At 39.0% G+C, this 11,554-nt stretch overlaps 1 protein-coding gene across 1 annotated transcript in view; it reads left to right on the top strand.

The window, feature by feature from the left end:
- The first annotated feature begins 4,776 nt into the window (after positions 1 to 4,776).
- Positions 4,777 to 11,554, top strand: part of LARP6 (La ribonucleoprotein 6, translational regulator) — a 37,156-nt gene continuing 30,378 nt past the window's right edge. Inside the window, exon 1 of the mRNA XM_067029268.1 lies at positions 4,777 to 4,839. The gene's annotated coding sequence lies outside the window, so the exon portion shown is untranslated. The remainder of the gene's footprint in view (positions 4,840 to 11,554) is intronic.

Genomic DNA, 11,554 nt, shown 5'->3' with positions numbered 1-11,554 from the left:
TTAATTTTAACAGTACAATTTTAATTAAAAAAACAATAAAATAAAGTATTAATAGAAGTTGTAAGCCTGAACAACGATTACATAAACACATAGCATTATTATTATTATTGCTGGTTTGGCTTGAATTTAAGATAACTATTTGATGTTTTAAGAGAATGTTATATTTTAAAATTAAGCATATAAATCTTCTGGAACTAAATATTATCGGGGGATGGGGGGTACCTGTTTTGCCTTGAACTTTGAAACAGTGTATGTCCTTAATTCAAGTCATAATGAATGTTATATGCCCATTCATCCCCAAATTTCACTGCCATGGGTTTGCTTCATTTCTGTGTGTTAAACAACTTTGACAGCCGTAACAGCACTTTGTGTTCTTTTTTTACTGATAAGTTAATTTTATTTTTCCTATCAATTGAAAATTTAGATTTGGTTGGTTGATTCAGATGATTTTATAATGAATTGTGTAATGTTTCACTGCCCTAAAGTAAAATGAAATAATAGCTTTATTTTTATCTTATCTATTTTTTTAACATGTCAATGCTTTTTTCCCAGTTTTATTGAGATATAATTGGCATATAGAACTGTATAAGTTTAAGGTGTAAAGCATAATGTTTGACATATATATCATGAAATGTTTACCACAGTAAGTAGTGACTATCCATCAGCTCATATAGATATAAAATTAAAGAAATAGAAAAAAAATTTTTCCTTGTGATGAGAACTCTTAGGATTTACTCTCTAACAACTTTCCTATATAACATACAGCAGTGCTAATTATATTTATCATGTTGTACACTGTATCCCTAGTACTTATTTATCTGGTCAGTGAGTTTGTACCTTTTGACCACCTGCATCCAATTCCCCCTCCCCTGGCCTGGCTCCTCCAGTAACCACAAATCTGGTCTCTTCTTCTGTGTTTTTTGTTTGTTTTTGAAGTATAATTGACCTCCGACACTATGTTAGTTCCTGTTACACAACATAGTGATTCCATACTTTGCTATATTTCAAAATGATCACCAGGATAAGTCAGTTACCATCTCTCACCAAACAAAGATATTACGTAATTATTGACTATATTCCCCACACCATACATTTCATACCCTTGACTTATTTTGCAGCTGGGAGTTTGTTCCTCTTAATCTCCCTCACCCAATTCTCTCCTTCCCCCACCACATTCTCCCCTCTGGCAATCACCTGTTTGTTCTCTGTAGCTATAATTCTGTTTCTGTTTTGTTATGTTTGTTCATTTGTTTTATTTTTAGATTCCACATATAAGTGAAATCATACAGTATTTGTCTTTCTCTGTTTAATTTCTTGCACTTAGCATAATACCCTCTAGGTCTATCCATGTTACTGAAAATGGCAAGATTTCATTTTTTATGGCCGAGCACATCCATTGTGTGTTTGTGTGTGTGTGTATGTGTGTGTATACCACATTTTCTTCATCCATTCATCTATTAATGGATAATGCTACAATGAATATAGGTGTGCATATATCTTTTGTAATTAGTGTTTTTGTTTTCTTCAGATAGATAGCCAGGAGTAGAATTGCTGGATCATATGGTAGTTTTATTTTTTATTTTTTGAGGAATCTCCTTATTGTTTTCCATAGTGGCTGCACCAATTTACATTGCATCAACAGTGCATGAAGGTTCCCTTTTCTCCACATCCTCACCAATATTTGTTATTTGTTGTCTTTTGGGTAATAGCCATAATGACAGGTGTGAGGTGATTGATATCTCATTGTAGTTTTGATTTGCATTTCCGTGTTGATTAGTGATGTTGAGCATCTTTTTATGTGCCTATAGGCCATCTGTATGTCTTTGGGAAAATGACTGTTCAGATCCTTGGCCCATTTTTCAATCAATCAGGTTGTTTGTTTTTTGACGTTGCTGAGTTACATGAGTTTTTTTATATTTTAGATATTAACTCCATATCAGATATATCATTTGCCAATCTCTTCTCCCATTAAATAGGCAGCCTTTTAGTTTTGTTGATAGTTTTCTTTGCTGTGCCAAAGCTGTGGCTTTATTTTAAATTGAATATAGGGAACTTATAGTTTATATATTACTGTTTACTTTTTGCATACGTATTTTTGTTTATCTGAATTTCTTTTGTTACCAGATGAGTTTAGTGGTGGGGGGGGTCTCCCGTGTTATTCTTCATTTATTTATTTAATAGATACTTATTAAACATACTCTGTGCCAGACAACTGTCCTAGGCACTAAGGATACATTGGTGAACAAGACAGACAAAGATTCTGCCCTCTTGGTGCTTACCTTTTAGTGGGGAGCCAGACAAAAAATAAGGAAATGAATGAATAATCTCAGATAGTGATTAGTCCTTTGAACAAAATAAGCAGAGTAAAATGTTAGAGCATAATTGGGGTGGGGGGAGAACGTGTGCCCTTTTAGGGAGGGTAATCAGAAAAGGTCTCTCTGAAGATATGATATATGATCAGAGGCCTGAATGATCAGAAGGAGCAGCCATGTAATGGTCGCAGGGAAGAGCATTCCAGATGATAGGAACAGCATGTGCTCTGGTATTTGAGGAATAGCAAGAAGGCTAGATGTAGCTGGAGATAATGAACTAGGCAGAGAATGATAAGAGATGAGATTGGAGTGATGTATAGGACCGTACCTTGTAAGACATTTGAGGTCACAGTCAAACATTTTTTTATCTTATTCTGGTCTTAAATTCTTTTTTTGTGTGTGTGGTACGCGGGCCTCTCACTGCTGTGGCCTCTCCCGTTGCAGAGCACAGGCTCTGGACGCGCAGGCTCAGCGGCCATGGCTCACGGGCCCAGCCGCTCCGCGGCATGTGGGATCTTCCCGGACCGGGGCACGAACCTGTGTTCCCTGCATTGGCAGGCGGATTCTCAACCACTGCGCCACCAGGGAAGCCCTTAAATTCTTTTTAAAATGTATTACTTGGCTGGCTAATCTGCCAGTATTTCCTTCTTATTCTTAAAAAGCTTAATTGGATACACACATAAAACCATTAGACTTACGTGAGAGAAGAGAGATATGTCAAGAGCGTGTAAATATAAAGTTTGGTCAAAAATATTCCTCTATGGGAATTCTGGAAAGATGATAGTGGTGAATGGTGTCATTTTTTTTTTAATCTCCCCAAATTTCTTCATGAAAACAAATAGAGCAGTTCCTACTCTGTTAGTAGCAAAGAAGCTTGTATCAGATTAATCCTCCCATGGATAACACGTATACATTCTGGGGAAAAATATACCAGACAACTTTGGAGAGACTGGGGAGCATCAAAAGCAGACCATGAAGTCAACCTTGAAAGAGTTGAACTTCAGTAGGTGAGATGTCCTCTATGGGCCTTTCCACCTGAGTACACTCCCCATTCCATGCTGTGTCGGGCAGTAGAACTCAAGCAGAAAGCTGCAGTCTTACTGGCTTGAGGAGTCAAAGGTGAAAATTAAGGGCTATCAGAATGAAAAGTGATGGGGCAAGTCATGGAAAAAGAGAAACCACTGGGGAGGGGGACCAAAATCTGCTTACAAACTCCACCCAAATCCTTGACTAATCACTGAAACACACATATGTTTTGTGGAGAGACCTCAAGGGGCCCAGCAGAAAGCAGCAGTTGGAAGCCTTAGCTTAGCTGCTATCCATCATAGTGGAAACAGGAGTTTGGGTCCAGCCAAGTTAACTGGCCATTAGAACAAAATCCATCATGCTTTGGAAGAAGATAACAATTTATCATCCAAAGTATCCAGTGCAAAATTAAAAATTAGTAGTCATGTGGAGAAATTGGAAAGTGTGACTCATAATAAAGACAAAAAGGAATCAAAAGAAACCAACCCCACGATAACCAGAAGTTGTGATTACCAGGCAAAAAATTTAAAGGAGCTATTATAAATATGTTCAAGGAGGAAAATATAGCAGTACTGAATGAAGAGTTGGGGAATCTCAGCAGAGAAAAAGAAGCTATAAAAAAAGAATCAGATGGAAGTTCTAGAACTGAAAAGAGACAAGCTATTAGAACGGACACAAGAAGAAACAAAATCTGAATAGCTCTATAGCTATTAAAGAAATTGAATTTGTAATTATTATCCTTCCACAAAGAAAATTATAGACCCAGATGACTTCACTTAGAAATTCTATCAAACAAACAAAAAAATGCCAATGTTACACAGCTCTCTCAAGATAAATGGACTAGGGAACACTTTTCATGTTATGAATTCAGAATCACTCTATTACCAAAACTGGCCAAAAGCATTATAAGAAATTACAAACCAACATCCCTTGTTGAACATAGATGCAAATATCTTTAACAAACTTTTAGCAAACCTATTCTGCAATATATTACAAGAATAATACATCACGTCCAAGTATAGTTTAGATCAACAATGCAAGGTTAGCTTTACCTTAAAAAATCAATCAGTGTAATTCACCACATTAAGAGAGAATGAAAGGTACAAATCATATGATCATCTCATTAGATTTAGAAAGAACATTTGACAAAAATCAATATCCGTTCATGATAAAAAAAAAACTTAGTAAACTAAGAATAGGAGGGAACTTATTTTCTCAATCTGATGAATGGCAGCTGTGAAGTATATACCTATAACATCATAGGTAATGATGAAACTTTACCCCTAAAATCAGGAAAAAGGCGAGGGTATCCATTTTTCAATATTCCTATTCAACATTGTGCTAAAGATCCTAATTAGTGCAATAAAGGCAAAAAGAAAAAAGAAAGAAAATGCACAGTTTAAAAGGAAGATACAAATCTCTTTTTTTTTTTCTACAGATAACATGATCATATACATAGAACTGCCTATGGGATCTACAGGAAAGCTACTAGAGCCAATAAGTAAGTTAATAAAGTCAAAGTACAAAAATCAACTGTATTTCTATATACTGGTAGTAAATAACTGGAAAGTGAAGTTTTAAAAATCCATACTACTTACATGGGACTTCCCTGGCAGTCCAATGGTTAGGACTGTATGCTTCCACTGCAGGGGGCCCGGTTTCAATTCCTGGTCAGGAACTAAGATCCTTCAAGCCATGCGGTGCAGCCAAAGGAAAAAATAAAGAAAAAATCCATACCACTTGCGATATGGAAGTGCAAAGGATTTAGAATAATAACCAAGTGTTGGAGAGAGAAAGATCAACTAGAACTCTCATGCATGGCCGATGGGAACATAAAATGTCACAACAACCTTGGAAAACAGTTTGGCCAACTTTCATAAAGGTAACACCCAAATCATTCAACCATGCAATTCCATTCCTAGGTATATATCCAAGAGAAATTAAAATATATGTCTACCCAAAGACTTTTACACAAATGTTCTTCAGAGTCAAAACCTGAAAACAACCCAAATGTTCATCAACAAGTAAATGGATAAACAAATTGTAGTATATCCAAACAATGAAATTCTCTCAGCAATAAAAGAGAACAAACATATGTAACACATATGTTACATATATGTAACACCATGGATTAATTCTGAGAGAAAAAAACCCAGACTCAAAAAAAAAGAGTACATACTCAGTATTTCCATTTGTGTGAAATTCTGGAAAAGAGAAAAAACTAGAAAGAAAAGAAAATCAGTCATTGCTCCCTGTTTACGACTCTCCCCCCTCCACTAGACTCTATAAAACTTGAAAGTGAGGATTGTCTTTCGTTAGTATTCACATGTGCCAAGCACTGTTCTAAAGGTCTAAGGGGTTTGCATAGGTGTTTGGCATGCTTGTAAGAATTTGCCAAATGAATACTGAATGTTGAGTTTGAGAGGATAATGGAACAGGAAAGCAGATGCGGTTCTTAGGCAATTAGCGTGGTCAGGCAGGGAGATGTAGCCTGGGGAGGCATTTACATAAAAGTGATAGTTGAAGCCATGATGTAGAATCCCTCAAGGAGAACTTGTAACCCTCTTGTGGCACTTAATGTCTTCATTACTTACCTGGCAGTATTGCTCCAAAATAAGCAGGAGAGACCAAGAAAATTTTACAAGCCTGCATTATCTATTAATCGAATTAACAACTTCTGAGTATTCAGGAATTGGCTCTTCAGATAAAACTGGCAAAACAAAACCAACCGAACAAACAAAAAACGCTTGCCTCTTCCCTTTCTATGCCAAGAATAATGGGCTTCCCTGGTGGCGCAGTGGTTGAGAGTCCGCCTGTCGATGCAGGGGACACGGGTTCGTGCCCCGGTCCGGGAAGATCCTACATGCCGCGGAGCGGATGGGCCTGTGAGCCGTGGCTGCTGAGCCTGCGCGTCCGGAGCCTGTGCTCCGCAATGGGAGAGGCCACAACAGGGAGAGGCCCGCGTATGGCAAAAAAAAAAAAAAAAAAAAAAAAAAAAGAATAATGAAGCAGTGACATTGAGAAAATAGGAGAAAAAATTCTAGGGAGATGGCAGCAGCCTGGATGCAAAAAATATAGCATATCTATATCCTGTTTCTCCTCAAGGGCCGTTCTTATTGTGCCTATTCTGGGAAGCCTACCTTAAAAAACTACAGAATGTATTGCTTGTATTAGTCATTTGGTAATTAGCCGTATTGCCTTTTTCTTTCGTCAACTTTACAGAGGTATGATTTACACAACTACAGCTGTGTGTACCAATGTAACTTTCATCACATCAGGATATATAATGCTTGCACAGCCCACAAACACTTCCTTCTTCCCCTTTGCGGGTAGTGCCCTCCCTGCCCCAGTCATAGGCAACGACTTGTAATCGCCATCAACCCTTTACTCGTATATCTTGATTCTCAAGCCCATCTTCAGTTATGTCCAGTCTCTTTAGTGGCCTCTCATCAGTCAATAGGACTATTGGAGGTTTTCTCCTAACTCCACACAGTGACACTAGGTGGGGTTGCTGAGCTAAAGCACCTAAGAATGGCTGGGCAGCCAAATCAGAATTTTGGAGCTGAATGAGACCTTAGGGATGATCCAGTCTGCCTTTTCTATTTTGCAGATGAAGAAATTAAAGATCAGAGTAGTTATCTGATGTAATCCCTGCCTGCAATTGTCTCAGCAATCCAGTCTCTCCATTTCTGGCAAACCCCATCCCATTCTTCATCAGAAATGATTGAATAATGAAGCTGGATGTGTTTACAAATCCAACTTTTTCTCTAAAATAATTTGATCAAGCCCAAGTGATTCTGTAAGCTCCACAGGGGTGGGACCAAGCTGCTGTCATTCACTGACTGCTCTGTCTGGCATATAGTAGATCCTCAGTTAATATTTGTTGAATGAATGATAGGGATCTATCCTGTTTTTAAAGCTCTAGAGATCTCAGATCTTCCTCAATACCTGTTCCAATGCTCTCTGAAGTGGATTCCCCTGACACAGCCTCATTCCCTTGACATAAATGTCAATCCTTCTTTGTCTAGCTTCCATGAAGATGTTAGGGCTGGAAAGAAGTTTGGAAAAATTATCCAGCCAAAATCCCTCATTTTGTCAATGAGAAAACCAAATAAGGTGATTTGTCCACGGTCATATAACTAACTGGTTAGTGGCAGAGCCGAGATGAGAATCTTACCCAACTCATCATCTTAAAAAAATTCAGCTGCCTCAGGAGACTATCAGATTTCTTGCACCTGTCCTTTAAATGTTCCCTCACCTTTCCTCCAGGTCATAGACTCCAGCTTATTATTAATTTTGAAAAACAATTTTTTGATTGCTTCCCTCTGGGAGCAGGCTTGCCATTCATATCCTTTCTTATCCTTATTCCATTCAAACGACTAACCTACCCTATCGTTGTTACTCACCCATCTACCCTTTGCACCTCTTAGATCTTAATCCCTGCCCTTGAAAAGAAACAGTAGGTCCTCTTTTGCACCTGAATGAGTAGGGTTGGGTCTTCAGATATTCCAAGGAGGTTGTCCCTACCTTGTTAGTTTCAGAACAGACAGATTGCAGACATCTAGGACACCTCCAGGACTGTTCTAAGATAGTGTTTTGTAGTTCTATTTAGAGCTGCAAAAGTTATGTTGGGCTCTGTGATGACATAACCCAGGGCAATCCCTAAACAGAGTGTTCCCTAGCTAGACTAAATGACACTCAGGTACTATTTTACTAACACCACCCAGGAAATGGAAAATTTTCTATATCCAATAACTGTTTCCTTGATATCCCAACACTTTCTCTATAAGTTCTAAGGGCTGATTGGTTTATTTCTTTACCAACCCTACTATCTAGTTGTGGTAGATTTTTTAAGTGACCATAAATTCTACTCTCATCAAGAGGTAAAATGTATTTGTCCACTCCTTGAATCTGGCTTGGCCGTATGCCTCACTTTCACCAATGGGACATTAGCAAAAGTGTTGCAAGCTGAGGCTTTGAAAGCACTTGAGTATTGGGCATGTCCTCGTGCTGTGCTTGGAACCTTAACCTTACTGTGTGAATGAGCCCAGACTAGCCTGCTAAAGGATGAGAGGCCATGTGCAGAAGAAACCAGACCCTTACCAAGAGCCTTGTAAATGCCAAACACCTGAGTGAGGCCATCCTAGATCATCCAGCCACTGCCAACATGCCAGCTGACTGGAGAAGATTGAGTAAGTCCAGTAGAATCAGTCAAGACTGTCCAAACAGAAGAACTTCCCAGCCAGCCCATGGAATTGTGAGCTAAATTATTGGTTGTGTTTTTAAGTCATTACATTGTGGGGTAGCACACTATACAACAAACACCACCTGATGTATATAGCCTGATAAAGGTTCCCTAAGGAAAAGGCAATCAGTATTTTCTTCTTCCTCCTCCTCTTAACCCTTATCCTCCTATTCTTCTATCGTTTAGTTAGCTATTTTGACTGTATGTGATGTTTAACCTCAGTGAGGGAATAGCGGAGTACAATTGGTTTTAAAATTGGGTCAACTGCAGGTTTAGACTTGGTTACCTCTGCTTGTCAATCCATCATTAAGAGTTGTTTCTCTCTCAGGCCTTGGAATCTCTTGGGAAATAAGGTCCCCTTTCTCTCTAGGCATAGATCCACTCCATGGTTTCAGATCAGAATTACTCTCCTGATGGAAACAACATCTTTCTTGGATTCTGCTTATGGAACTTCTCTGGTCTAAATTTCCTCTTTTATTAAAGTGGCAGTAATTTTCTCCTTGAAAATTTTTTCATCCTTGTAGAATACACACACTTTTGGAAACCCTAAATTGTATCACAGCTTGATCCCCAGCATCTTCCCAGGCTTCTAAACCACAATTCTAGATCCCCAAACCGGACCACTCAGGAAGTTACTTCTGAGTACTCATCCCCTAGGTTCATCTCCTAGCACTATATGAATGTTTCTTCACACATTACAACAAACTGAGGATAAAATCAAACATGACAGAAGTAGTCCTCCCCTTAAAGACCTTACGGCATATCTAAAAATTCCTAAAACCAATTCCAATCATGTTTTAATTAGAATTTGATTCCCAGTGGGGAAGAGGATGAGATGATGACCTTGAGAGGGATAAGAATTACCTAATAGGCTTATTCCAAATAGTTCTGTCCTGAACTGTTTTACCCTTTGGGGTTGATGCAACTTCACATGAATCTGATGTGTCATGAAAAAGTGGTAACTAACTATATAGCATTCACTCATATTTCTAAAAATGAAAAACCACAGTGGAGCTAGGGTGATATTGAAGCAGGAATTTTATGACAAAGTGTGGGCTGTTCTGCAACAAGGCCTCCCAATTCAATTTGCCGATGACTCACCCCTTCCATTCTTTGAGTCTATAAATCAATGGGGAAAACCATGCTCGGCATCTTTGATTCAGCATCACTCTTTGCTGTTGGAATCCTCAGAGAGTTGCTGAGGGAAATGACAGGGCTTCGCTCTGCACAGGACAAGAATTTTGCATGGACACATTCCAAACAAACTGTCCCCTGGATTTTGAACCAAAGTTCAAAATGCTGAAGCTCAGCATGTCAAAAATAGGAAGGTTTGGGGGTGAGGGCGAGTACTCAACTAGGAAACATTCCAGTAAATAATTTTTTTCCAGCTGCAGATCAGTGTTTCAATTTTAAGAATAGTTTCCTGTTAATAAAAGCAACAATACATTGAGTGTGGGAGATTAAGAAAAACAAATACACATGAATAAACAAAAGTCACCTGTTAATTTAAGACCCTGTCTGATTAGGTCAAGGCAAAAAAGGGAGATTGTTGGAAATGTAACAGGGACAAAAGTGTTACAGTTTAATATTTACAACTTTTCCCCACCCATGCTTTTTAAAGAGGATTTGTGTGTGCGTGCATGTGCTGCTTAGCCCAATAGAACAACAGATCTGCACCAGCCTCTTCTACCTGCACACAACCTGAGATGGTCACCAGTCCTAAGTTAACATATATATATCCCTCAGCTACCTAACCACAGTTCCTGGGTTTGGTAGTCCAGTTTTGTGTTGGAGCCTCTGATAGGTTCACCTTGGGTCAAGTGTCTATTCAGGTCCAGTCACCTTATTACACCGTTATAGCTTACATTTCAATGTGAATATTTTTCCATATCATTTAGCCCAAATATGACACTGGAGGGAAGTTTTTAGCTAAGTTACCCCAGATGTTTCATGGTTACGCAAGAGTGCAAAACAAAACATGTTTTCCCCACTGAATGAAAACACAATATAAGTTTTCTCTAGCAGCTGTGGCTGGAGATTGCAAAATGGAATAATCTGGCCACCCTCCAGGCTATTAGCACCCCTCTCCCTCCCCCAAGGGCGAAGGACAATCACACCAAAGAGAAGGGAAAAACACAGTGCTCTGAAGTTCACAGCTAATATTGAGAAGTGGAGCTGCTGGAGCATCTGGAACGTATCAGAATAGAGGTGACAGAGAGGAGGAATACAGAGCACCTTGTGCTATGACCTATGGATCAGACTAGTTCATTTAGAATGTCTGAACACCATGACCCCAGTATTCGTCTCGAAACAATGCATGCCAAGATTTCAGGCAGTGTGGTAAGAGTGGTAGAGAAAGTTGGGGGGGGGGAGTCTTTCCAGTGCCCTTCAAATAGAATATGGCATCTGGGGTAACTTAGCTTAAAACTTCCTTCCAGTGTCACATTTGGGCTAAACGATATAGAAAAATGTTCACCTTGAAATGTAAGCTATAACAGTGTAATCACATTATTACACGTGTTTGGATTCATACCCAGTAGGGAGTGTTCTTCACCCAGATTTAATAATTCCCCCATTTCTAAGACTGTTTAGGCCTTAGTCCCATTGCATCTCCAGAAGAATACAGGGTAGTACAGTGGGGAAGGTGTAGATTTGAAGTCAGGCGGTACCGGTATAACTCTTAACGTCTGCCACATCTCAGCCATGTAACCTTTAGAAGGTCACTTAATTTTGCTAAACCTCAGTTTCCCTGAAAAGCACCTCATTGGGATTGCTACCAGGAGTAAGCAAGGTCATGTCACAGTACACAGTATTTGCTCCTTAAATGGTCATTCCCTTTATCTCCTTTACCGTACTTTGGTGTCTTCTCAGTACCTCTGTCCCCCACTTTAGTGTGAAGGACACATGAAAAGTACTCTGCTGGTGCTTAAAAAACCAAATCTTATCATGCACTTCAAAAATTCCTTCACAG

Source organism: Kogia breviceps, chromosome 3, assembly GCF_026419965.1.
Source record: "Kogia breviceps isolate mKogBre1 chromosome 3, mKogBre1 haplotype 1, whole genome shotgun sequence".
NCBI classification, from domain to species: Eukaryota; Metazoa; Chordata; class Mammalia; order Artiodactyla; family Physeteridae; genus Kogia; species Kogia breviceps.
This window is presented reverse-complemented; position numbering and strand designations above follow the sequence as displayed.